The sequence below is a fragment of the Thamnophis sirtalis genome, unplaced genomic scaffold (assembly GCF_051295495.1).
Source record: "Thamnophis sirtalis isolate CommonGarterSnake01/CBP01778 unplaced genomic scaffold, rThaSir2_p1.2 scaffold_1, whole genome shotgun sequence".
Classification (NCBI taxonomy): Eukaryota; Metazoa; Chordata; class Lepidosauria; order Squamata; family Natricidae; genus Thamnophis; species Thamnophis sirtalis.
In genome coordinates, this window is record NW_028261381.1 from 49,837,874 (window position 1) to 49,860,032 (window position 22,159).

At 43.4% G+C, this 22,159-nt stretch overlaps 1 protein-coding gene across 2 annotated transcripts in view; it reads left to right on the forward strand.

Annotated features, from left to right (window-relative positions):
* Positions 1–4,649: 4,649 nt before the first annotated feature.
* The window catches only part of MYLK (myosin light chain kinase), a 174,322-nt gene continuing 156,812 nt past the window's right edge, over positions 4,650–22,159 (forward strand). For both annotated transcript variants that reach the window (XM_087711787.1, XM_087711791.1), the window contains exon 1: positions 4,650–4,789. The gene's annotated coding sequence lies outside the window, so the exon portion shown is untranslated. The remainder of the gene's footprint in view (positions 4,790–22,159) is intronic.

Consider the following 22,159-nt stretch of genomic DNA (forward strand, 5'->3'; position numbering starts at 1 on the left):
TTTTATTTTCTTAATTCATAGAGGACACAAATCAATCAACCAATCATATTTTAGCCTACCATGCTGTTGAAGTCAAGCCCCTGTGATTAGTTTTTGGTTCAGAATGTGTTACATAAGCCAAATTATGTGAACACAAACACTACTTTATTAAAGGATAGATTACCCCTTCCTGAATTGACTGTTTGCATGAGTTTACATTAAAGATGTCTGATATGTAAACTCTAAAAGAAGTTATACTACTAACCAGAAGATTCTATCAGTACATGCTACAATTTCTCTGTGTTTAAGGTTTTCAGTATTTTGTCCTTAACTGTATTGTCTGCTGGTGTCATTCCCTTGCAATTTGAGGGTAAATGGAGGAAAGACAATGTGGAGATAGCCTGCACTTCCAACTGTTTTGTGGGAAGATGCTTTTGATGGAATGTAAGAAACACAGGTGACACCTTCCTTTTCCTGTCCAATTTTATTCTGAAATATAGAAATAAATCTACAACCTTCACTCCAGAAATGAAATAAATAGCTTTCTTTATAATCCTACCCTTTGCTGGTGGCTTTTGGCAAAGCTGGGATGGTGGATGGTGTGTCCATTCTTGTGCTACTTCATCTCTCAGTGGCTTCTGACATTATCAACCTTCTGGACCAACTACAAGGTTTGGGAATGGGAGGCACTGTATCGTGGTGGTTCTTCTCCTTTCTCTATGGTCAGATCCAATTAATGTTGATGGGAGTGTGGGAGAAAGTTCTGTCCATTGCTTCACAGCTTAAAGCTTTTGCCCTTCCTGTTTAACATCTACATGGAATCTACATATGTGAGGCCATCTGTTGGTTTAGGGTCCAGTATTATCACCATGCCAATGATACCAATTGTTCATCTTGACTGAGATCGTTCAGGAAGTGCTGTTGATGGCCTGACCCAGGGTCTAGAGCAGTGATGGCGAACCTATGACACGCGTGTCAGTGCTGACACGCATAGCCATTTGGGGTGACACGCACAGGATTTCATGCGATTCATCCTTGGCTCTGCACAGCCGCCGAGGATGAAAGAATCTGTGCTGGAGGAACAGGGGGGGCGGGACGTGTGATCTACCCTGCCCACACTCACTTACTGTATCGCCGCCGCCCCTTTCTGAGCGCAGGGGCTGCTGGTAAGGCGTGCGTGCCGTGCGCACACACGTCATCAGCGCGGCGAGGGAGGACCCGCAGGAGAGGAGCGCGGGAACAGTGATGAGAACAGTGCGTGCCTCTCTCCAGTCAGGCCGGCACAGAGAGTCTACTCCTGTACTGGGACTGTCGGTTATGACCGCACCACAGCAGGGAACAGCGGAGTGCCAACGGGAACTGTGAGCGCCATTAGCAGCCCTCGCGTCACTAGGAATATTCATAGCAGGGGCGGGCTGGAGCGGCATGTTGATGAGGACGTGGAGCTGGAAGCAGCCAACTCCACAGCCCTGGTTCATAGCACCCCAAACAAGTTCAATAATATCAAGGGCAACATACGAAATCGACTGATGAACAAAGAAGTTACTAAGCAGGTATGTTAAATAATTTGTTTTTGGTTTATTAAATACAATTATATATTGCAATTATACATTTTTGTAGTTTAAACTATAAATTGCGCAAAATTATGTTTTTGTTGAAGTGACACACAACGCGAGTTATGCTTGATTTTTTGCCAATTTTTGACACACCACGCCAAAAAGGTTGCCCATCACTGGTCTAGAGGCTGTTTGGGTCTGGATAAGAGAGAATAGGTCAAGTGGTTTGTGTCTGTTTGGATCCTCCTGGTTGTAGCATTTTTCTTCTTCTTTGGATTTAGATGGCTTCCTCATCTGAGACTAGTACACAACTTGAGGGAGAGGGTTCTCTCCTGGTCTCATAATTACTGCTTGAAAAAAAGGTGGCAGCTGTTTCCAGGAGCACTTTTTCACAGATCTCTCTTGTGGACGAGTTGCACCTAGAGCCTCAACCTAGAGGCACTTTAGAGAATCACTCATGCTCTAGTCATCTCATATTGGACTACTGCAATGCATTCTGCATGAGCTACCCTTGAAGACCACCCAGAAGCTACAGCTGGTGTAAAATAGTGAGATGGGCAACAATGAGCAGACCTTAATACGCCTATATATTATAACTGCTCTGCGAAGTGCACTGGTTGCTACTGGTAGTTGGCTTCTGAGTGCAATTCAAGAGGCTGGTTATCACCTATAGAGCTTCTTGTGATCAGCCTAATTGTTTGAGGGAGACCACCTGTCTCAAGTGGACTCACAAGATCAAGTGCTCCTGGGTCAATTAAACAATGTCATCTAGTGGGACCCCAAAAGCATGTCTTCTCTATCAAAGTGCCTGACCTCTGGATGCTGTTTTACCCCCCACCTCGCTCCATGGAGATATGCAGAGTTCCCATCCTACAAAGATCCCAAAAGGTTTTGGAAATGTGGTTTTGCCTGCAAGTTCGGATTTGGTTGCTTGTTTTAGTTTTATGTGGGAATGATTTTGAGAGACAGGAGGAAGAGCTGCAGTCTAGACAACAGTGTGATAAAAACCGAGTCAGAGGGGAAGGCAGAGTTTAGAGAAAGCATTTCAGAAGGAACCTTCTCGAGTTTTCAGGAAAATAAAAATAAGGGACTTGAAAAATTATGTTACTATAACTTTCCAAAGAAGAGTTAATACTCAGGTTGGTGTTTCTTGTCTGCACTACCTCAAAAAGCTGACACTTGCTGAACCCTTATGTTCTTTTGCAACACAATGGGTAATTTTGTTCAGGTATTTTGTCTTCTTAACTCTGTAAGCCATCTTCCAAATCTAAATAAAAAATACCTGTTTGTCCTAATGTGAAGACACAACCCACCCACCCACCTACCCAAGTGAAAAGATACATCAAAACAGGAATGGGGAGATTTGGTCATAAGTCATGCCTGGGGAAAAAAGATAGCTCATTTGGGATGATGCCACCCCAAGAGTGAGTGTTTGTTCCCCCCACATCCCATGTTTCAAAGTTTTAACTTGCTATGTGAGCTGAGAACAACCTGGTAAAAAGTATGTAGAGATTCTCAGTCATCCAGATCATCGTTGTCCCAAGGGTGCTTTTTCTGAAGGCAATTGGATTTTGTTTTTCCTTTGAAGACATTTCGCTTCTCATCCAAAAAGTTTCTTCAGCTCTGACAGGATAGTGGGGAATGGAAGGATTTCAGTCTCCAAGGAATATATACTCTTCCATTCCCCACTGTCCTGTCAGAGCTGAAGAAGGTTCTTGGATGAAGCTTCCTTCATTCCAAACGTCTTCGAAGGAAAAACAAAGTCCAGTAGCCTCCAGAAAAAGCAACTTTGGGACATAACCCGGTTAGCCCAGGGAACTCGTGTCCCCATGGACTCTGGAATCTCCAACGTCTGAAGCGACCCCCCCTGACAGTTGTATAACCGCGGAGGGTTGTTTATCGGTGCGATAAAGGCTGTTTTCTTCCTCCTCTTCCTCCGTCCCCCAGGCCATCACACCGGTCTCCCTCCCCTCTCGGCGCAGCCAGCCCATCCGTCCCCGCCTCGAGAAGGCTGACTCTTCCCCTCTGGCTGGCGGCAGGTCACCAGCGTTTGTTGTCAAAACTGCAAGCGGTCCGCTCCGGAGGCGGCGGCTGCCTGCCCCCACCCCTCCGGGCCGCCTTTACCACATGCCCTCGCTCAAAACCCGGCTTCCCGCCTGGGCTCAAAACTCCGACAAACATTTCCTAATAAGGTTTCGCAGGTATTGGCCAGCCCGCGTTTTAGAAAGGGCAAACCGGGGGGGGGGAGTTAACAAGGGACCCCGGAGTTGGGTTTTGTGTGTGAAAGCGCCGCTGAGAAAACTTCGCGAGCAAAGAGGGCTTGAAATCCGGCGGGAGTTTCTAATTCGCTTATTACACCTAGCAGCCGCCAGAGAGATCACGGTGAGTCCTCCCTCCCTCCCTCTCCCTCGCTCCCTGCCTTCTTTCTCCCAGCTTAAGGCGCTGGGCTTTCTATTCTCGATTTAGCTCCTGTGCCTAATTTGTCCTCAATGCTTCGGGGAAAAGACAGCGGGAGTTGGAAAAAGATTAAACCCGCAGGAGCAGCGCCGGGTTCCTAAAAGCCACGCGGCTCTTTCCACGTTGCCAACCGCGTTTGTGCATTCAGTACGCGCCTCTTCCTCACGAGGTCTGCGTAATCTCTAGGGGCATCCGGTGCAGACTTACTTAAGAGTAAGTCCCATGAAGCCGCGTGGAAATGCAAGGAAAAACAACAAAACGCAGGGTTGCAGTCTTGCGAGGGCGCCTGGCGTCGTCCTTTTTTTTGGAGTGGGATTTTCTCTGAATGTGCCCGAGAATCGCTTTTTGCGGACGGCGTTTTAATTCCCAAACAGCTATTCCTCCCCACGCAGCCCAAAAATAGTATATTTTTGTCACAATCCTAATTGACAACAGGGAGGAAGCTCTAGGATGCCGCCTGCAAAATGCAGGCAAGAACGACGGTGGGTGCCGAAGTGGCTCGGGCCATGCGAGGCGGTCAGATTCTCACATAGCCCCCGCCCCTTTCGCGTTGGCTTGGCTTGGTAACCGTCTTGGTGATGCAACAGATCAAGAGTGCGACCTGCGGATTACCTTGGAAAAGGTGGTTTGCGCTTCGTAAAGCAGCCGGGAGAGGATTGGCGTAAGTGGAGGAAGGGAGGGTTGATACCCATCACTGAAGCGCGGGAAATTGTGGTGGGCGAAGAAGCGCTCCCTCCCCCCGCTCCCCCTTTTCCTGGGAGCCTGTGGCTTTGTTGTCAGAAATCTCTGGATCGAAGGTCAGTGTTTCACCGCCTCTATTTTTTTTTCCTCGCGAAGCGCAACTTATGTTGCGGTTACAAGTTTTCCCTCCCTTTCTGAAAGGAACGCCGAGTTCCTGCATCAAATGTAAGAATCCTCTCAACGGGCTTCTCCGATTGCTACTTGTTGTTTGAAGCGCAGTGCCTGGGGATGGTGTAACAACAATAACAAGAGTTGGAAGGGACCTTGGAGGTCTTCTAGTCCAACCCCCTGCCTAAGCAGGAAACCCTACACCACTTCAGACAAATGGTTATCCAACCTCTTCTTAAAAACGTCCAGTGTTGGAACATTCACAACTTCTGGAGGCAAGTTGTTCCATTGATTAATTGTTCTAACTGTCAGGAAGTTTCTCCTTAGTTCTAGTTGCTTCTCTCACTGATTAGTTTCCACCCATTGCTTTCTGCCCTGCTCTCAGGTGCTTTGGAGAATAGCTTGTCTCCCTCTTCTTTGTGGCAACCCCTGAGATATTTGAACACTGTTATCATGTCTCCCCTAGTCCTTCTTTTCATTAAACTAGACATTCCCAGTTCCTGCAACTGTTCTTTATATGTTTCAACCTCCAGTCCCCTAATCCTCTTTGTTGCTCTTCTCTGCACTCTTTCTAGAGTCTCCACATCTTTTCTACATCGTGGCGACCAAAACTGGATGCAGTATTCCAAGTGTGGCCTTACCAAGGCATTATAAAGTGGTATTAACACTTCACGTGATCTTGATTCTATCCCTCTGTTTATGCAGCCTAGAACTGTGTTGGCTTTTTTGGCAGCTGCTGCACACTGCTGGCTCATATTTAAATGGTTGTCCACTAGGATTCCAAGATGCTGCTGATGCTAAACACCAGAGCGTGGCGCCTTGGTAGCCAGATTTCCCCACCCAGCAGATGCCAGAAGCAAAAGTTTTTGAAATGTCATTCTACCCCATCCCCTACCCTCCCAGTCATGTTTAATGAGCACAGCTCAATGCACACAATTCTTCCTCACGTTCTTGGTGTCCCCCCCCCCCCCCAAGCTCAGATACTTTATTCTCACAAATGCAAAACACCTTTGGGAATAATTGTGTGTGTAGTGCCAATTTCTCACCCTTCCCCTTTATGCATTTTATCCAAGCTTCAGATTTTTCTGACAGTTAATTGAGCCATAGTTTACTTAATTACTACTTAACTGCTGGGTTTGCATGGCAGCACAATCTAACCACATCTGCTGGTTTCTCTCTCTCTCTCTCTCTCTCTCTCTCTCTCTCTCACACACACACACACACACACACACACTCACACTCACACACACACACACACACACACACATCAATATATGTGTGTGGCTTATCAATGAGTCAGCAACACCTAAGTCAAAGTGTCTGGGTCAAATAGAAATCCGTTCATGGAGCCTTTTAATTTGAAACTGCAAGGCTTAGAAGGATGCACTAATTATTGTTACAAATATATTTTTCATGCAAAAAGAGGCAGAGAAACTTCACAGCACAGTCTTCACAGCCCAGTGCTCCCAGATGCATTGAACTAGATTGAATCACTATAATTTGTGTCAGCCTTCCTCAAATTGAACAAGTTCCAGATATATGAACTTCAGCTCCAGAATTCCTGGAGTTGTGTGGCAATTACTAAGAATTCTGAAAACTGAAATATAAAGATTTGAAAAAGTTTGACCTATGGTTGTGCTGTCTGGGAGATTAAAGGAGTGTGGAAGCCTGGTGAATGTGAGGAGAACAAGTTTAGGAAGATTAACTTTAAAAAAATCTACTGCCAGATGTTTAAGTCCAGTACAAAAGCAACCCAAGATATTTTTTTAACTTTGCATAACAGAAAATATCCTTGCCTTTCCATTTAGCTTGACTCTTGACTTGCAACAGATGGATTGGCTGTTGTATCTTGATAGGATCTTTCTTATACAGGTAGTCGTCCTTTCTTGCCACAGTTTTTAAGTGAATCACTGCAGTTAAGTTAGGAACCTGGTTGTTAAATAAATCTGGCTTTACAGTTGATTTTGCTTGTCAGAAGGTTGCAAAATGGAATGCTGCAATGGTCGTATGTGTACAAAAGATAAGTCACTTTTTTCAGTGCCATTGTAACTTCAAATGGTCACTAAATAAACTGTTGTAACTGTAGTGATGTTCTAATTGTGGCACTTTACAACCATTGTTGCCCTGACATCTTTTTACCATTTAGCTACGATATTAAATCAATCACATCTATATTATGGCTACAAACCAATATAAGGATGGAAGACAAATAATTTTAAAAGATAAGAAATGTAAAATACACAAAAATAAAAGCATAGCTAGGATATTACCACTTTCTGCATCATGTGATTTTGAGTACTGTAGTTCAGGGGTGTCAAACCTGCGCCATCACATTGTATTGTGATGAATCATGACTTTCCCCTTCCCTCTGCTAACCCGGGGTAGGTGTGGCTAGTGTGTGATGCATCTGGCCTGTGGGCCACAAGTTTGACACCCCTGCTGTAGTTATACTGTAGCTATTTCTATTTTTTCTGTATTTTAAAGGTCTCTTATTCAACTCTGTGCAATTTCCTACTTTTAATTATTGTTAGCTTTGGGGGCCATTATATTTATGAGCAAATACATATAGTATTATTCTGAACAGAGAGAAATGGTTATGGAGCAGCTGCTCCCTCTAATATTGTTCTCACACCAGTGATAACACTGGCTTTCGTCCCAACTTGACAAATCAGCCACTGTTTTGCAACCTGTTTGATTCAGGCATGTGATAAAATTTAAATGGCCTGGGGATGATCAAACAGTGGTTAGTTGCTCAAGAGTTCATGCAACTTGCTTTGCTTGCTTGTAGCTTTGTAAAATATTGCATTCTTCTGCAGCAATGCTGTAGGATGCAGCGGAGGCAAAGGTTCTGATAAGATTCAGGAACTGTATTTACTTGGCCTTAGCTGATATTGAAGTTAAGCAGGATCAGAGCTGGCTAGTACTTCAGGAGAGACCACAAGAAAAGTCCACTGGCTGGATAGAGTGAAAATAAAAACACCACCACACAGAGATAATGGCATATGCTTTCTGGGTTGCCATCAAGAAAATTATCTGGATGTAACACTGAAATTACCAAGAATTTATACCTTGATTTGAAGGATAACTTTAATATTTGACTACACTTTTCTTCATAATAAGGGATTCTTAAATCAGTATCTTCTTTGGTCATGGCTAAGATATAGAACAGTCTAGATTCAGAAGGGTCTAGAATCTTCAAGGGCATTATTTAATTAAATTGGGTGATATTCTAAACATACCAGCTTTTTTTAAAATCATGATTTAATCCAGTGTGGTGAACATCTCTCGGAATTAAAACCCCAAAGATCTAGTCTAGTGCTTAAGGTGTTGATTTAGAAATCAGGAGACTGAGTTCTAGTCCCGCTTTAGGCATGAAAAGCCTGCTGGTGTTATGGGGAAAATAGGAGAAGGAAGGACTATTAGGCATGTTTGCCACCTTTGACTCGCTTATAAACAATAAAGGCAGGCTAAAAATAAAGAAAATAAGAATAAACTTGTTAGTAGAAGATGAAAAATGGTCATCTGACCAGCAACTGTAGTAAAATCTAAACTTAACGGACTCTCCCACTGCAGGGAGGTGGAACCAATTAAGTGGTTCCGCCCCAGGTACCTGATGGACCTGCTGGGATTTCAGAAGGAGCTTGGGGAGATACCTGACTCTCTTGCCCACAATCCGACTGAGTCCTTGGTCGCCGCCTGGAATACAGCGGCGACTGAGGCGCTAGACCGGATTGTGCCTTTGCAGCCTCTCCGCAGCAGTGGATCCAGGAGGGCCCCTTGGTTCACCGAGGAATTCCGGGAGATGAAGTGCCAAAAGAGATGCCTAGAGCTACGCTGGAGGGCTAGCAACTCCGACGCTGGAGGGCTAGCAACTCCGAATCCAACCGAACACTACTAAGAGCCTTTATTAGGACTTACCTAGTGGCGATACGGGTGGCAAAATGTGCACATTTTTCCGCTCTTATTGCGTCCGCAGAATCTCGCCCAGCCACCCTGTTTAGAATAACCCGTTCCCTCCTGAAAGGGGGGGAAACGGGGGATGCCTTACAGGGACGGGCTGAAGAGTTTGCTCAGTTTCTGTCGGACAAAATCGCTCAGATTCGGACAGACCTTGACTCCATTTGGACAGAACCAGCGGAGATGCGGAGGGAGGGTCTTGCTCAGACTCCCTAGAATGAGTTCCAGCTTGTCACCCCTGAGGAAGTGGACAAGGCCATGGGAGCGATGAGTGCCTCCACCTGTTTACTGGATCCGTGTCCCTCCTGGCTGGTTTCGACCAGCAGGGAGGTAACACGAGGCTGGCTCCAGAGAATTACGAACGCTTCCTTGCGGGAGGGATCTTTTCCACAACCTCTGAAGGAGGTGGTGGTAAGACCCCTCCTCAAAAAGCCTTCTCTGGACCCAGCTATTCTTAAAAACTATCGTCCAGTCTCCAACCTCCCTTTCTTAGGGAAGGTTGTTGAGAAGGTGGTGGCCCTCCAACACCGGCGGACCTTGGATGAAGCAGATTATCTAGACCCTTTTCAGTCTGGTTTCAGGCCTGGTTACTGCACCGAAACCGCTTTGGTCGCACTGACCAATGATCTCTCGCGGGCCAAGGAATAGAGGACATTCCTCTATCCTAGTGCTCCTTGACCTCTCAGTGGCCTTCGATACCATCGACCATGGTATCCTTCTGCGACGGCTGGAAGAGGTGGGAGTGGGAGGCACCGTTTTACAGTGGTTCTCTTACCTCTCCGACAGGTCGCAGTCGGTGTTGGTTGGAGGACAGAGGTCGACTCCCATGCCCCTTAATAATGGGGTGCTGCAGGGGTCGCTCTTGTCCCCCCTCCTATTTAATATCTACATGAAGCCACTGGGTGAGATCATCCACCGGCACGGGATTAAATACCACCAGTACGCGGACAACACACAGCTGTATCTGTCCACCCAGTGCCAACTCAGCGTAGTGGTGGAAGTGATGTGCCAGTGCCTGGAAGCTGTTAGGGTCTGGATGGGAGTGAACAAACTCACACTCAATCCTGACAAGACCGAGTGGCTGTGGCTGTTGCCCCCTAAGAACAGCCCAGCTAGTCCGTCCCTAAGCCTGGGAGGAGAAAATTAGCTCCCCTCAGAGAGGGCCCGCAACTTGGGGGTCCTCCTGGATCCGCAGCTGACATTGGAACATCACCTGTCAGCTGTGACCAGGGGGGCCTTTGCCCAGGTTCGTCTGGTGCACCAGTTGTGGCCCTATTTGGACCGGGAGGCACTGCAAACAGTCACTCACGCCCTCGTCACCTCAAGACTGGATTACTGTAATGCGCTCTACATGGGGCTACCCCTGAAAAGTGTTCAGAGACTACAATTGGTCCAGAATGCAGCCGCGCGAGCGATACTGGATGTACCAAGGTACACGCACACTATACCTATCCTCCGCGAGCTGCACTGGCTCCCTATTGGTCTCCGAGCACGATTCAAGGTGCTGGTCATTACCTTTAAAGCCCTACATGGCCTAGGACCCAGATATCTACAAGACCATTTTCTGCCGCGCACCTCCCTAAGACCAATAAGATCGCACAGGATGGGCCTTCTCCAGGTGCCATCAGTTGGACAATGTCGGCTGGTGACGACTCGAAGTAGGGCCTTCTCTGTTGCCACTCTGGCCCTATGAAATGAGCTACCCCCAGAGATCCGGACCCTGCCCACTCTCATGGCCTTCCGTAAAGCTACCAAAACCTGGCTATTCTGGCAGGCCTGGGGTTGTTGAGCTCTTGATTGAGGTCCAGCCCCGCCCCGCTTAGACTGGGTGCATGTTGTATCTTTTTTAATCTGCTGTGTTTTATTTGCTTTTAATTTTTTTTCTTATTTTTATTTCTGTAAGCTGCCCGGAGTCCTCCGGGATTGGGCGGCCTATAAATTTAATAAATAGAAATAGAAATAGAATAGGTGCCCATTAAATACAAATTTATGTAATGAATGTAATTTGTCCCTATTTATTTTAAATATATGTTAATTAATTAATTATCTAAATGATGTAAATTGATGCAAATTATATCAATTTCTTTAGTGATCTGGATTGTTTCAGAAACACCAGCTTTGTTATTTGTAGATGAAGCACAAACTAATTTTTAGTTGTGGCATCCTATGTCTAGGAAATTGGTATCTTTGGAATCAAAGTTTTATTATGTTTATAGAAGTGTGCAAGTGATTTGGGATGCATAAGCAGGACAGTTTTGAGTCTGTATGGATTTATTCCTGTCACACTTAAGAGGGTTAGCGTGAGATAAGTAATATGTTAGGGAAACATGAAAAAGGAGGTTAAGTTAAATCCAAACAGTTCCAGGCATGCAGAAAGTTTAGCTAACTTCACCCAATGAGTCATGTTGTGGGAAAACCTAAACCCAGTTAACAAGTTTGTTTTGTCTAGTCCTCTGAGAAAAGATGCTGTACAAAGGAAAACTGTAATACTGAAAATCTCCATTAACAGAACTAATGAATTAAGAAATAAAAAATAAACCATGCCTCATGCACAGAGCAACATACTTCAAGCATTAGTAGGCAGGAACAGTTATTATGTGATTGATCTTTGGTGAGATTCACAGCCTTTGGGGCTGGTTGGTAGCTCAACAGCTTGAGTCCTAACCAAGGACCTAGGAACTGTTAAGGTAACGTCGGAGGATATAAGCTGTTCCAAGTAGGGTGGTTTTTTTGTACAGTCAGAATGTTCATGTCTGATAAATTTAGAATTTCCAAATAGCAAGGTAGCCCTTTAGGTATTGCTCCAAGGGCTCCAATTATAATTGGAACAACACTCAATTTCTTTTTCCACAGTCACTCAACTTCAATTTGCAAGTCCCGGGACTTTGTAATTTTTTCTTGTTGCTTATCTTCGATTTGCGCATCACCATGTATTGCAATGTCAGTGAACCAAACTTTTTTCTTTTCAACTATTGTTATGTCAGGTGTGTTGTTATGTCAGGTGTGTTGCCTGTCAATCTGAATTCTGAAATCCCACAAGATCTTGACTTTTTCATTCTCTAGAACCTTCTCAATCTGATGTTCTCAGTAGTTTTTGCTACTCAAATCCAAACTTCTGTCACAATTTCCAGTGAATGATCTTAGCAACTCAGTCATGGCGTTGTAGGTAGTCAGTTTGTGAAATTTTGCTACACCCACTGATCAAATGGTCAACTGTCTCATCTTTCTCATTACAGAGGCAACATTTGCTGTTGGTGGTAACATGCTGAATTTTTGCCTTCATGTAATTTGTGGCTAAGGCTTGCTTTTGAGCTGCCAAAATAAAGCCTTCTGTTTCTTTTTTCAGTACTCCTGATCTTAATCAGTTCCAAGTTAGCTTTTGATCAGCTTTGCCTTCAATACTTTTCAAGTATTGGTCATGCATAGCTTTGCTTTCCAATTTTTGGCTCGCTTCTCAATTACTTCTTTCTTGTACTCAGCTTTCGATTTAGTTGTCTTCAGAAGGCCTCCCTTATTTACTTCCTTAATCATTGGTTCGTCACTTTCTGGATGTAGTCATTCAAGGTGTTATTTGAATTTGTTGTTGTTATTATTATTATAGATTGTTATTAAACATTATTAACATTATTTTTATTTATTTATTTACCGTATATACTCGAGTATAGGCCGACCCGAATATAAGCCGAGGCACCTAATTTTACCACAAAAAACTGGAAAAGTTATTGACTCGAGTATAAGCCTAGGGTGGGAAATGCAGCAGCTACCGATAAATTTCAAAAATAAAAATAGATACCAATAATGCCATTGCCCATTGAATAACATATACAGCCTGCCTGTGCCCATTAAATATACAGTAGCCATTGTAAAAATTTGCTCTGCATAACAAATTATTATCACACAATACCGGTGTATTCAATGAAATACTTCACTCACCTCATGATGCTGATGTCCCGCTGTGATGATGATGTCCCGCCTCCTATGACACACGGCACAGTGATTCCTATCATTGGATCACTGTACCAGAGGAGGTGGGACATCGCTATGTGGCTGCTTGCCATAACAAGGAGGAGGTGGGACATCGTTGCAGAGTGGCAGGAGGGGGAGGAAGGGGAATCGTAAGATAGCCCTGCATTACATTAGAACGTGAGGAGGGGGGATGGTGCGGTGCACGCTGCGCGGCAAACTGACACAGAGGGAGGGGAAACTCAGGGGCGCTGGGCCATTCACGAGTGTCACCCAGCGGCATGGCCCCGCCCCTTTTTCTCCTCCATTTCGGGCAAATTTTTCACTGACTCGAGTATAAGCCGAGGCGGCTTTTTTCAGCTCAAAAAGTGGGCTGAAAAACTAGGCTTATACTTGAGTATATACAGTATTATCCAGTATACCTTCTTCCTCATATTTTCCACATAACAATAACTCCGTGAGGTGACTTGCACTGAGAGAGAGAGCGCTGCTGGCCAAGGTTACCCAGCCGGCTTTGATGGCTGAACTCATGGTCTCCTGCTTTCTACTCTGCTGCCTTAGCCACTAGACCAAACTGATCTACTACATGCCTACTACAACTGGCCAGATCAATGGGGAAGAAGTTTGTGATGTCATGAAGCTTGTAGATCTCTTCTAGTGAGGTGGTTTGTGCAGGGGTGAAATCAGTTTACCTTCGCTACTGGTTCGCAAATGTGAGCGCACGCAGGACCTAGGTTTATCATGTACAAAAGAGGTGGCCATATAAGTTTCTAAATAAATAAATGAATTAATAAATACAATTAAGCTGGAATAGCAGGAGGTATAAAACAGACTATTTTTTAAAAGAAGAAATCTATCTACATTCTCTTTCCATAAGAACTAGGACCTTGCCTGGGAAAAATATAGCAATAATACTAGACTTAAATACCGCTTCATAGTGCTTTTACAGCACCCTTTAAGTAGTTTATAGAGTCAGCATATTGCCCCCAACACTCTGGGTCCTCATTTTACCAAAGGATGGAAAGGATGGAAAGTTGAGTCAAACCATGAGCTGGTGATACCTGAACTGCGGAACTGCTGGCAGTCAGTAGAATTAACCTGCAATGCTGCATTCTAACCACTGTGCCATCATGACTCTTATAATATAACACAATTAAAAGCCAATTGAAAAGTATCCTTCTAAAAATCACAAGGGCAACTATACTTAAAGTAGAGGAAAACATCAACAAGAAATAGCAACGTGGATGTTGGGTGAGGCTATTTCACAATACTACAACTGAGAAAGTGTTTTACTCCATCCTTCCCTCAGGCATTGGGATGGGAGAAGAATAGAGGAGAATTGACATTATGCAGTATGAGAGTCTGCTTGAATTTTATCTAATTCTAGATTAATCAATGGGATCAGCGTAAGGGATCAAAGGATGTTTTCTTGCAGTTTCTATAGGAAAAAAGAGAGTCAGAACTTAGTCAAGTCTTTTACACTAATTCTCAGTCAAACTTGCCTGGATATCCCAAAGGTGCTTTTTCAGGAGGCAACTAGACTTCATTTTTTTCTATGAAGAGGTTTTGCTTCTCATCCAAGAAGCTTCCTCAGCTCTGATGGTGGGGAATGGAAGGATTTATACTCCTTGCAGACAGCTGGTCATTTGCATCAGAGGTGATGTTCTGTCAGTTTGCCCTGGTTTCAGTGAACCAGTAGTGGCGGAAGCAGGAGGCTCTGCCCACCCACCCAGACATCATCATGGACGCTTTGCACATGCACAGAAGGTTCTGCGCATCCAGAGAAGTGCCACACACCAGTCATCCGGTAGCGTTTCATGTCTGATTTGCATCCTTTTAGAGGGTTGTTGAAGCACTTGGAGGTTTATCTGTGTCATCAAGGTCATCTGAATAGTGCTCCTGGTTCCTGTAGTCTACAATTGTTTTCTTCTAGGTCTAGGATGGGAAGCAAAACATCTTCAAAGAAAAAAACAAGAAAGCCCAGTTGCCTCCCGAAAAAGCATCTTTGGGACACAAAGACCTGGATGACTGAGGATCTCTACAGAGATTTGCTGGGATATTGTTCTCTTTTCTTTTTAGAGGGTTGTTTCTATTGTAGGTTAAACATATCAAGTTCCTTTTACCATTCTTCATAGTGGATAGCCTCCAGACTTTTTATTGTCTTCTGAACTTGGTCCAATTTGTCTCTCTATTTTTTAATTTGTCTCAAAAAGAATAATCTAAATGGGATCTTACTAAAGCAAAAATAAAGTGGAACAATTAATTTCTGTGGCCAGGATTTTATGTGCCTGTTAATGCACCCCAGGTGACATTTGCCTTTAAAGCAGCTGCATCACATTATTCACTCATATGTAACTTGTGGTCAGTGAGGTCTCTCAGATACTTTTCACACATGATACAGCCAAATCAAGTCTTCCTGCTTTTTACCTTTCAGATTTCCTTCCGAGATGCAGAATTCTGTTTATCTCCCTATTCATTTCAGCCCATTGCTCAAGACAGTCTTTTTAAATCTTCTGTCTTTCCATGTTAGACCTTCAAGCCCAAAGTAGGAAACCAATGTCATGTTGGCCATTACAACTAATACTGTAAAGTATAATGACAGAATCTTGCTATTAGGTTCTTGGTTCTCCCTGAACTTGGTTGCTTTCTTGCAGACGCTTCATTATCCAAACGAGGTAACCCAAACTAGGTAACATTATGCTAGCTCAGATGTTACCTAGTTGGGTCATGAAATGTCTGCAAGAAAACAACCAAGCTCAGGGAGAACTAAGAACCACGGATCCCTCATTTCAATCCTGGGCTACAAATGTATGCTGATTATTGCGCATTTGAAGGGACAATAAAGATTCTGTTCTGTTCTGTTCTATTCCATTCCATTCCACTCCAAATACTCTCTATTAGAATCTTGCAAGTTTGAACATTCCTGCCCCTTCCTCCCTTTATCTTTGTAAGAATTATAAAGGCTTTGTCTCAGATACTGTCTCAGGTTACAGTACTGTCCCAGACTCTGATTTCTTCATCTAACCATTATCTTGGTAGTAGCTTTTCTTCCTATCCCACAAGGTTATTTTCTCTGTCCTCTATATTTCTCTACATAGAGATTTGTGCCATGTGAAAACTATGCTAAGCATCCCCTCAATCCCTCATCAAAATCATTGATAGAAATGTTGAACATCACCGTGTGAAAGTGGACTCTTCGGGTATGGTCATTTAGCCCCTACTCTATAACTGTGTTGTTAGAGAACTTGACATATCATTTGAAATATGTGCCAATATGTAAATATATGTTCAATCTGACTTCTGGTTAGAATATATTGTATCAACTAAATGTGTTTGGGATTATACCCTATCCAACTGGGTGCAAAAATAAAATAGTCATAACGTTTTTATTTGGTTTCTCTTAAAATGTTTTTACATATGGAGTCTTGTGTTTATTTTTCTTGAACATTTTTAATTTACTGGCTCATTGAATAGCTTATTTTTGTGTTTGAAGAGAGGGTGACAACATGCATGCTTAGAATCTTTAGACCAGATTCTTCACTACAGTTATCTCACTTAATCCAACTTTTGAGAGGTCGGTGAAAGATTGTTAAGTATCAAAGTACAATATATGTTTAAAAGGGCCTAATTTGTTTTTTAATAATTGATATAATTAATAATTATATCCAGAATATTATATTAATGGGAATAATTTCCTACTAAAAATTACCCTACTTCCGTCACTTATTATAATAGGGAGATTTTGTTTGTTGGTGGAAAAATGCACATTTGGAAGGACACATTAATAATTGGCATTATTGGGCTAGAGGACAAGACAGTTTCTAAGCAGATCCCACCAGTTTAAGCACATTGTTTAAGAAGCATCAGTTAATTTGAAGTTGTGTTCCAGATCTTTTTTTTTCTTTTTTGAGGGTAGCAGCTTTGCTTTGTAGGGAAACAAATCCTTTCATGATCCGAGAGTTATAAATGATGATGCTTAGCCTTTTACCAACATTTTTGAAAGTTTTCCTGCTTCCACAGGAGCCACTTATTTTGTGGCACCAGAGGCACAACCTTACTGGAAGACAACTTAGATTAGAACATGGAATTTGCTGACAGGTTGTTCAGGGTCTGATCTGGGATCAGGGATTTCAAAACTCTGAAATAGCAGCTATCCTATGGGAACATGTGCAGATATGAACAAAGTTGTTCATTTACTGATCATCAGCACTGTCAGTAACACAAACCAGGTCAAGGATCTTCCCTTTGCAACCAGCAGTCTTTCATAACTGTTTTACATCACACTTTGCTAAGTTCTGTTTTTTTAATGCCCTGTTTTTATAGCGCCACAAATATCTGTGTCACTTCAAAACTTCTCTCGGAAACTTTATTGTATAGAAACTAACATAGTAACACAGGAAACAACAAACAAGAATTTAGAGATGTAAATCATACACCCATCTCAAATTAAACTATTGGTTTAACAATTGTTCAAAGTTATGACAGTGCTGAAATAAATGACTTACAACCAGACGTCACATTTGCCACCACTGCAGTAGCCCCAGCAGTAACATGATTGAAATTCAGGTGCTTGGTAATCACTGTTCCCTCTAAGGTGCGCGGCTGCGCGGCCGCGCACGTGGCAAGAAACCCCCGCGCAGAGGTTTCTAACTGCCGCGCAGAGATTTCTATCAAAGCAAACGTGGGGAAGTCCTTTGCAGGCGGCTAGAACTGGCCACCCGCAAAGGACTTCCCCAGACTGGGAGAGATATTAAAAAAAAGGCGGTCCTTCTAACTCGCTTTGTTGCTTGGTTTGCCGCAGCCCTGGGGAGCCATGGAGAGGGCGAGTCAGAGGCAGCCCAGCACCTGGCATCCCCCCCGCCTTGGCGGCACCAAGATGGCTCTCCTGGACGCCTGACCTGCCGGTATCTTCCCCCCCGCTTTCCGCCTTCCGGAAGCCCATCGCTTCGGGCGCTTCAGGCTCTTTCCTTTCCTCCCATCCCTTGCCCTGCTTTCTGCTCGAACGGAATATCTGCTGCTGCCTCCTCCTCCCCCAACAGCACTGCCGGATTTGCCGCCCAACGCTGCGGCTGAGGTGAAGCTGCCAAAGCTCCCGCCAGCACCCCTGCTTAGGTGAGGTGTTCCGAGCGGAGGGGGAGGTAGGCACCGCCGCCACTGCCATGGGTGGGGGTGCCTGCGGGAGCTTTTGCGGCTTCACCTCGGCTGCAGCGCTGGGCAGCAAATGTGGTGGTCCTCTTGGAGGAGGAGGGGGAGGCGGCAGGAGTTATTCTGGTGGGGGGGAGGCTCGTCGGCATCTTCAGCGGCAGCCCTGCCCCCTGTGAAAAAACCCGAAGATGGAGCAGATCCATGCAGATGACGTCGCCGCCACATGACTGGAGGAGGAATTCTGGGAGTTGAAGTCCACAGTCTTAAGCTGTCAGGTTTGAAGATCCCTGTGTTTTTTCCCCCTAAAGGGTTATGGGTGCAAGGATCTTGTAACTTGACAGCTTTAAGACTTGCATGCTTCACTGCCAGAGTTTCTGAGCCAACATGACTGGAGGAGGAATTCTGGGAGTTGAAGTCCACAAGTCTTAAAGCTGTCAGGTTTGAAGACCCCAGAGGTTTTTTTTCTAAAGGGTTAGGGGTGCGAGGGTGTTGTAACAATAGCTTTAAGATTTGCGTGCTTCAAAACCTAGACTTTCTGAGCCAACATTTTGGTTGCTAAGCAGGACCGTTGTTAAGTGATACTGATATTATATAACACTTTTAATTAAGCGGGTACCTTGAATAAACAACTTTCTCAAATAATACTGATTTTGTTGTTGTCTTAGGTGACATCTGTTAAAAAAATTCAGGTGCTCAGGCATGAAAATGTGCCGCTCAAACACTATACTTTTCCGCTCACACTGGAAAAAAATTAGAGGGAACATTGTTGGTAATCAATGTTTATTTACAAAGATTGCAACTTCACAGGATCATGTGATTGTCATTTGCAAATTTCCCAGGGGGCTTACAACAAGCACACTCAATAAAGGGAAGCCAGATTTGGCTTAATGATGTCATGATTCACTTAATAACTGTGGCAAAAAAGCTAGTAAAGTCAGGCATGACTCACTTAATGATCTTATCGCTTAGTAATGGAAATTCTGTTCCCAGTTGTGGTCTAACTCAGGGGTCCCTAACTGCTGAGCTGCAGCCCATTAATGGGCTGTGAGCTATTTACAACTCGGCTGTGGAAATAGTGAGTGTGCATGTGTGCTCTATTTGCGTGAGTGGCACACCGCTCGCACAAATGGAGCTACATATGTGCACGCACACTTGCTGGCTGCTTGTGTGGAACCATCCCCTCTCCCCTGCCAGTCCCCAAAGCTGGAAGCTTTGGGGAACCTGGTCTAAGTCAAGGACCAACTGTGTATTGTTTTTAAATGATGAATCAAGCCGAAACTCTTTAAGAAGTTTTATAGAATCATAAAGTTGGAAGGCCCCATTCAGGTATTTAGTCCAATGCCCTGCTCAATATGGGAATCCAAATTATTATTGACTTTTTGCCTTTAATTACGGGCAATTAAAAAAAGATATACAAACAGATTTTAAAAAAAGAAAAAATACAGGAATGAATAAACAAGGGATTTAAAATATAGAGATTACATTTCCCCAGTATGTCATTAATCAAGAACAACTGAATATGTTATGTTTAAAAATATAAAAATCACTATCAAGCTTTAAGCTAAACATAGTTATCAAGACCCATGGTCAATACGGTATAAATCGCTAAGATTATATGTTGCAATAAATTGAGCCCATATTATTAAGGGATTGTTTTAATTTAGATACCTGTAAAATTGAAATATGGATTCTATGCATTGAAAAACCCAATCCATGGATTTAATATGTAACTGAGGAATGGTTTCCAGTTTAAACTGAATTCTACATCAGACTTAATTTTAAATATAAACTAAGAATCTAAATTGAAGCATCATAGGAGCATATATCCAACACTTTGATAGGTAATTGATTTCCCTTTCTATGAGATAGTTTTTTTTCTCATTTAAAGCCAAAATAGACTGTAGGAACTGACTGTGATTACTTTATCCTTCCTTTCTTTTCCTTTCTTGAAGCTGTCTTCAGCCCTTCAAACTCTGGTGACAGCTTGATTAGTGCTGGGAGAAGGAGTCAATACCCATCTGCTTATAATAGTTATAATAATAGTTATAATACCTAAGAGTTCTTGTCTGAGGAATGTAGAAACAGTGAAGAATTAATACAGTAGCTTATTAAAAGGTAGCTCCAGCAAACCAATTAAAATGGTGGAAGTTCCCATGCTAAAAATCAGTAGCTTTGCAATAACTTTTAACTTCTATAGATGGCTAACATACAGTATATTATAAATGCTTGCAGCTGCATAATTTCATACCACAAATGAAAGCTGTGATAATTCTTATAAATAGAGACGTAATGGTTCTTTATTTTTCAGCAAGCTTAATGAATATTTAGCTTCATCCTATAGGACATGTACTTGTGGAGTGCAGAGAAGCCAACTCTTCTAAGGTTTATTTTAACAGCAAGAATCAAAAATGATTATGGGGTTGACTTTTTTCTTTTTTAGGCCTGAAGCTGCCAGGTTTATAATGAAAATGTGAAAATCTCAGTTTTCATTTTAAATATATAGGAAAGGTTTATAGTGTTTTTATATAAGAAAAAAGAAAAGCATGTGAAACTTCAGTGTCTGTGGGTTGAAATGGGGGAATATGCTGTGTTGAAGATGGAATGAACACCAAACATGTGGTAGAGGGATGGCAATCGATGTTATGCAGAATCCACTTAGCTAACATGCTTAGAAATGTAGTAATGGCAGCTAAGCCAAACCACATGATTGGCTAGTCATTCTTATTTAGTAAAGCTTATTTTAAGCGTAGTTTTAAGTACATGTTTGCTTCCCCTGTTATTTCTCTTTGGAAAAGATTGATAAAAATCAACATGATTTATTTTCATAGTGACTAACAAAAGCTCATTTTATATCAATGGCTTGCTTTACTGTCTCTAAATGTAAAAGGACCTTGGATCAATCCCAGAAAACAAAATATGGGGGTTTAATAGTAGTAGGATCAAACCAGTGGTGGGTTGCAGGCGGTACGCCCTGGTATGGGCGTACCGGAGCCTGTCCAGAGCACTGGGTACCGCTCTGGTACGGTGCTCCAGAGGGCCCACCCACCCGCCCACACTCCTTACCGGTCTTTAAAGTCTTCAGCGCTTCCGCGCAGGGCGCATACAGCACCCGTGAGACGCTCTGCCAAGCAGCTGGAGCGTCATGGAGGCTAGCGGAGGCGTCGCTGAATGGTAAGACGTGCACGCGTGCGCTGTGCACATCCATGTGGACGCCGCCGGGCCCGTTCCAACCGTACCAGTTGGAACGGGATCTGGAACCCATCACTGGATCAAACCAAAATCCTACTAGTATGGCATTCTCTTAAATAATGAGGATTTCATCAATGCTTTATTTAAATGTGTAATTATCCAATGTTTTCTCTTTATTTCCTTTATGGTTCCTAAGGCTTTAGAATGTATTGCTATATGATATAATTTTAGAATTCTCTCTTGCAAATAAAGGAGATGGAAATTTGAATGGCTAATCTTTTCCCCTTGCAAATCTCTTTCCCCCTCAAAATCTCTCTTGAAACTTAGAAATTCGTAAGGTGTTTTTATGTAGCTCAGGATTGAACAGTGAGTCCTTGATGCTCTTTGAACTTGATTGTTTTTTGCAGCCATTTTATTACCCAATTTCTGTTATTTTTATCTTCTGACAAAAATATACTTTATTTGGTATAATTGGATAATAATGATTTAAATAATTACACATTTGATTTATTGTTGAAATAAATTATTAAAAGTTGTAGTAGTTGTAGTTGTAGTTTATTCAATTTATATGCCGCCCTATTCCCGAGAGACTCAGGGCGGCTAACAACCAAGGAGGGAAGGGGATACAAATAGGAAAATAAAAGACAGACAGGTTAAAATACAACAACAGTCGCAACATTCAAGTGGGGCTGGAAATTCATCAGCCCCAGGCCTGCCGAAACAACCAGGTCTTAGTGGCTTTGTGAAAAGCCGGAAGGGTGGTTAGGGTCCGGATCTCAATGGGGAGATCGTTCCAGAGGGCCAGAGCAGCCACAGAGAAGGCCCTCCTCCGAGGAGTTGCCAGTCGACACTGGCTGGCAGATGGAATTCGGAGGAGGCCTAGCCTGTGGGATCTGATAGGTCTTAGGGAGGTCATTGGCAGGAGGCAGTCTCTCAAGTACCCAGGTCCAATACCATGCAGGGCTTTAAAAGTAACGACTAGCACCTTGAAGCGTGTCCGGAGCCCAATGGACAGCCAGTGCAGCTCGTGGAGGATAGGTGTAACGTGGGTGTACCGAGGTGCA